A 5561-nucleotide genomic window follows, 5' to 3' on the forward strand; every position below is an offset into this window, starting at 1 on the left:
GGAAGGAAGGAAGGAAGGAAGGAAGGAAGGAAGGAAGGAAGGAAGGACCTACAAAGACGAGGGAGTTTTCTTTGGCAAATGGAGGGGGGGGGGCAGTGAGACAGACCAGTGTCCTTTAGCCAACAGTATACCTTGGGTTAGTTGAATGTCTACATTTTCTTCTCAGAAAATAGTAAAATTTTTTAGTAAATAGAATTAGTAAATAGAAAATTTTCTTCTCAGAGCTGCAGTGAGCTCTGAGACCTCTGTGCTCTATGTTCCAAGGTCCCTCCAGCTCTGATGTCCTGTATTCTAGGTTCTCTTCCATTTTGCCCCCATCAACTTTGGCATGGCCTTGTCTCTAATGCTGGCCATGCCGGCTGCCCCATGGGAGACCCTGGTTAGAGGCCCCTCAGCTTTGATCAGCCACAATGGGGGGAGACAGGACAGGCGTGAAGCTGTGCTCCCCTGCACACCATGTGTCCTACTTTGGGACATGAAGGTGAGACCCCCTGAGAAGGCTGTGGGGTGCAGCTGAATCTGGGCTGGTTCAGTCACATGACAGCCCTGGCCCATGTGGGGCTTGGCAGAGCACCCCCGCCCCCCCCCCCCACAATGGCTGCTCTTGGGCCACAGGGCTGCCTTCCTGCTGACATGACCAGGAGGGAAAAGCTGTTTCCTCCTGCTCAGGAGGTTGCCCGCCTGCTTTTACTATTGTGTTCATGTGACTTCAGCCTGCTTTGTTTGCACAGGACAGCCCTGTGCAGTAAGGGTCTGCTGGCCAAGTGGATGGCTGAAGAGAGGGTCATCTGACAGGTCCCCTCTGGGCTTTTGTGTGTCCTGGCTGGAAAAATGTGGCCACTGCAGCTTCCAGCTTGACCAGGGCATGGGAATCGCAGTGCAAACCTGTGATCTCCCCCCCTTTCTCTGGACTATGGAGCAGGCCTTTCCCTTTGAAATCAGGGCTGACAGACATCCACTCTTTCTTCCACCTTCTGCACATCCCTTCAGTGCTCAGGCCTCTGCTCCCCACCCCGGCAGCCCCCCCAGACTGCCCCAGGACACCCTCAAGTACGTTCTCCAATGGAAGGCCTTTCCTGATTCCCTTTGCCATTTCTTTCCGCCCCCTTGCCCTTAACTCTCATGGCGTATATAACATAAATACGCATTATGCTGGAGCTTTACAATTATTCTCCCACTTAATCTTCACAGTGGTGGAGACTGAGGCAGGTAGCAGCTAGGTGATCTGTCCAGGGGTACACAGCCAGCCAGTAAGTGTCTGAGGCCCTAGTTGAACTCGGTTCTTCCTGACTCCTAGCACCATCCACTGCGGCCCCTGCCTGTCTATTATCCTCCTGGGCTCTGGGAGGCAGTGCTGAAGGCCTGTGCGAGAAGGCCATGAGAAGTGGTGACGTATGCACAAGAACTGGACACGAGGCGTCTCCTGGTCTGGCATAGTCTGGTCTCAATGGGCTTGGTGAGTGCTGAGAGGCACAAAGGCTGAAAGGCAGGGGATGGCCATGCCCCATCTGTGCTTCTGCCCACAGGGCCCTATTTACCATCATGGACATCAAGCTCCAGGTAGCTTGACAAATAAATAGTCATGGGGGGTGCATTGTCCCAGCCCCGCACCAATGATCTCCCCACTGGTCTACATTAGAGCCGGCCTTCTCCATCTCTCTAGCCTGGTCATCTCATCACTGACCAAGCCCATGAGAGCCAGAGGCCCTGTACACAGAGCCACGCCCTCCCAGGCAATCGGTGTACCCCACAGACCACTCCATTGCCCAACATCTCCTTCATAAGCTGCTGTGAGCCAATGAAATTAGGACACTTCACATCTTTGGCCTTTTGGTTTCATTCTCACCTTCTTTCTCCCTCCCCACTACCCCAACTGTCCTCTATACCCACCCAGCAATGGCTTTTACATTTGCCAAAGGTGAGATCTCTTTGCTATGCAGGAAGAGTTAGAAAAACTCGGACTAGGAAGTTGAGTCCCACCCTGGGTTTGAATTCTGGAGGAAAGAGTTGGAATCCCAGGTCTTCCATTTATGACCTTGGTGACCTTGGACAAGTCACTGAGCAGGTGCAGGATTCAAACCCAGGTCCTCAGACCCTTCATTTAGGCCCAGGGAAGTGGGCAGGGGGATCAAACATTTATGAGTGGAAGAGGTTTATTTGTCAATGGGGCCCTTTATGTTGTAATCTACACAGGTAAATGCACTTCAAGAATGAGAATGCATTTATTAAGCACCTACTATACAAACAAAAAAAACGGTGTCTGCCCTCATGGAGCTTACATTCTGTGTGTAAGATGAGAAAATGCCCAGCTAACCTTTAAGCAGTCAACACATACCACCCATTCATTCAGTAATGGATAGACCATCAAGACTTCCTTTGGCACAGGCTCAAAGTCTGGTCCTGAAGGAAGCACAGGCCCTCCCCAGAGGGCCTCCAGCTGCTCTGAGATTCAGCCCAGGGTGTGCTGAATGACTGAAGAGACGGGCTGAGCCCCTGCTGGACTCACCCACATGGGCAGATTGTGGCCCCCTCCCCTCAGGGACTTGAGAAGTGTTCCTATGACCTTCAGCCTCCTTCCAGGCACCCTGGCCATCCTCTATCCCTTTATGGGAGACCCTCATGAAGGCTCCAGGTGGGTTCAGGCCTCCACAGCTTGTGGAGGAAACCATTTGAAGAAAGGGGTGAGGGCCCAGCAGTGACCGGCAGCTTGGAAAGGGCTTGAGGGCCCATCAGGCCCAAGGCCTGGCTTGCTTCAGGAAAGAGGAGATGGAAGCCTTGAGTGGGGAAGGGACCTGTCTGGCGGCACACCCTGAAGGGGCCGGGCCCTGGGGACCTCACTCGATGGCAGACATGCCACAAATCCCTCCCACCCAGGCGCCCTGGGGCTTTTCGGGGATTTCTTGGTCATCTCCTCACTGGGCTTCCTTCACCTTCAGCAACATTTTTCCGGCTTAAAGAAAACCGAAGTAGAGAATGTTTTCAAAGTAAACTGTCAAAGGCAAAGCATTTGAGGAAGGAAATCTGCGATTATTCGTTGGAGAGCCATTTATTTTTTGTGGTTTCCCTCCCATTATACACCCTTGGGACGGCGGAGAGCATTCCCATCCCTGCACACGTGGGCTGCAGGCTGCTTCTCTCCTGCCTGCTGAGCCCAGCTTTGGCCCACAGAGGCCGCCCTGGCCGGCCCCCCCTGGGCCCAGCCACAGCAGCGAGACCTGCCTTCGCCTCATTCCAGGAGAGAAGCCTCGTAAGCAGGATGCCGAGGCATTATGGAAAGGAAATATTCACATTATAATTATAATTCTGTTTATTTAATTAAGTTATTAAACCAGCCTGGCCTGGGGAAACACAGAAAGCATGGTTTCAGTCTAATTGTTTTTCCCAATGTGTAATTAGGGCATTATTGAAAGAATTTGATTCAGAAAAGCCTCTTGCCTTTGCCTCTGCTGAGCCCAGCTCTGCTCCCCTGCCACAGCCCCCCACCCTCTCTGGGGCTGCCTCAGTTTCCCCAAGGATGGTGCTAGGGGAGGTACCAGGTAACATTCCTCTGGGCTTTCTCAGAAGGCCTCCCTCTCACCAGAGTCACCTTCATTTTGGAAAGCTGGGTACCTGGGGGGAGACTTCCAACCCTTTCCTGGGCCAGTCATGTTAATGTTGGCTAAATATTTTAAAGTTTTATTGATGTCTTTTAAATTGTCTGTATCACAGCCCTCTCACAATATAACTTGACTCCCTCCCCCATGAAACTCTATGTTGTGGCAAAGAAAAATAGTCCAGCAACACCAGTTGATGTGACAAGCAGGTATGCAATGTTCCACAGCCCTTGCCCCTCACCTCTGCTGGAGGGAGGAAGGCCAGGCAGCCGGGGATCCTAGAGGGGGCCACGGGGGTCTCATCTGGTCTCTGCCATTTGGAGAATGAGTCCCTCATGCCCTTTTGGATGCTTCATCCTTCAACGATTAGAGAATTGGAGAGTTTCAGAGAGGCTTGGGGCCTTGCCCAGCTGCTTCCTTCCCCCTCCTTCAGGAGATAGGGTATCCTGTTGGGGCAGGATTCTGAGGAAGACAAGGCCATCGGCCAGCATTCACAGAGGAGCCTAGAATGGAAACTCCCTGAGGCCAGGCATCCAGTCACATCTTTGCATCTCCCTGCGCCTAAAACATAGTAGGTGTTTTATAATGCTCGGGACTTGATTGATTAGAGCTGAAAGGACCCTTGGCCTGGAGGGGGAAGGGACCTCAGAGACTGTTAAGGCCTCCAAATGGGAAAAATGAGTAAGTGGCAAGCCCCAGATTCGAATCCCCCAATGCCACAGCAAATATGCTTTCCCTTATGCCAAGATAATTTAGGATTTAGGACTGGGAGGGGGACCTTGGAGTGTGGTTACAGATGAGGAAACTGAGGCCCAAAGGCCCTGCTCCAAGGGCACGGAGCAGAGCCAAGACTCCAGACTGAAGTCCTGGGATTCACACTCCCCCTTCTTTCTTCTCCAGCTGCCTTGTTCTCTTCTTCACCCTTCTACAGAAGGTTAGTGCCCAAGTTCATGGAAAGAAGCTTTGTTCCTCTCCCTGAATGACACTCTGCTCGCTGGCCCTGTCACAGGGGCCACGTCCCTCTTCCTTGAGGCAGGCGGGCATGGCCCAGCGCTGTCAGGCTAAGGGGCTGGGGCTGTGCCAAGGAGGTGAGATCCTCCTTCCAGCCGAGCTAGTGAAAACATCCGGGTTCTAGCCCGTCGCTGGCCTGACCCCCCAGCTCACTTCCTTCCCGGTTTCCAGATCTCTCCAGCCATGCAAAAAGACAAAGGGCGATATTCAGACTCCCGTAGGATTTTGGAGGGCATTGGAGCTGCCTGACAAAGGGGAACATTCCCAGATGAAAGAGATTTAGATACAGTACATGCCAGATTACAACCAGCCATCAGAATCACCGCCCATCCATGAATACAATCATGGCTCTGGGCCAAGGTGAGGATTTCAACGCTCCTTCCAAAGGCTCTGGTGCCCAGTGCCCGCCAAGGGCCAGAGAGACCACAGCCCCTTCCCACCGGGGTGCCAGCACTCCCATTCCCCAGCCTGTCCAGGGAGCTGGGCCGGCTGGTCTGATGTCCCCAGTCTGGGAAGTCCAGCTTTGCTGGGGGCCCCAATGCCATGCTGGAGGCTTCCGGGCCTTCCCGATTGACAGCGCCTGCTGGGCCCCCAAGTGAGCCAGTGAGGCCAGGCGCAGGATGGGCAGGCTCTGCTGGGCTGCCCTGGCAAGGACTTACCTAATAGTCAGGGCATTGTGAGAGCAGACCGCTGTGTTTCGAGGGGGCTAGAACAACCCCTCTCTCTATCAGCTGGATTTGTGAAGTCAGGGAGAGGCCAGAGGCAGAGCTCAGGGAGTTGCCATTTCCATGAGTTGGGGAGACCTCTGACAGAGCCCAGGAGGGCTCAAGGAACCTGAGAGTCTCAGTCCTGACTCCGGGAGAGTCTCTGATCTGAGGTCCACCAGGACCCAGATGTTGCTGTGGGGTGGAGGGCAGGACCAATGCAGGCAGGGGTCAGAAGGAAGAGCATTCGGGG

The sequence above is a fragment of the Petaurus breviceps genome, unplaced genomic scaffold (genome assembly GCF_028583685.1).
Source record: "Petaurus breviceps papuanus isolate PSGF00001 unplaced genomic scaffold, PetGlider_PUasm1.0 90721, whole genome shotgun sequence".
NCBI lineage: Eukaryota > Metazoa > Chordata > Mammalia > Diprotodontia > Petauridae > Petaurus > Petaurus breviceps.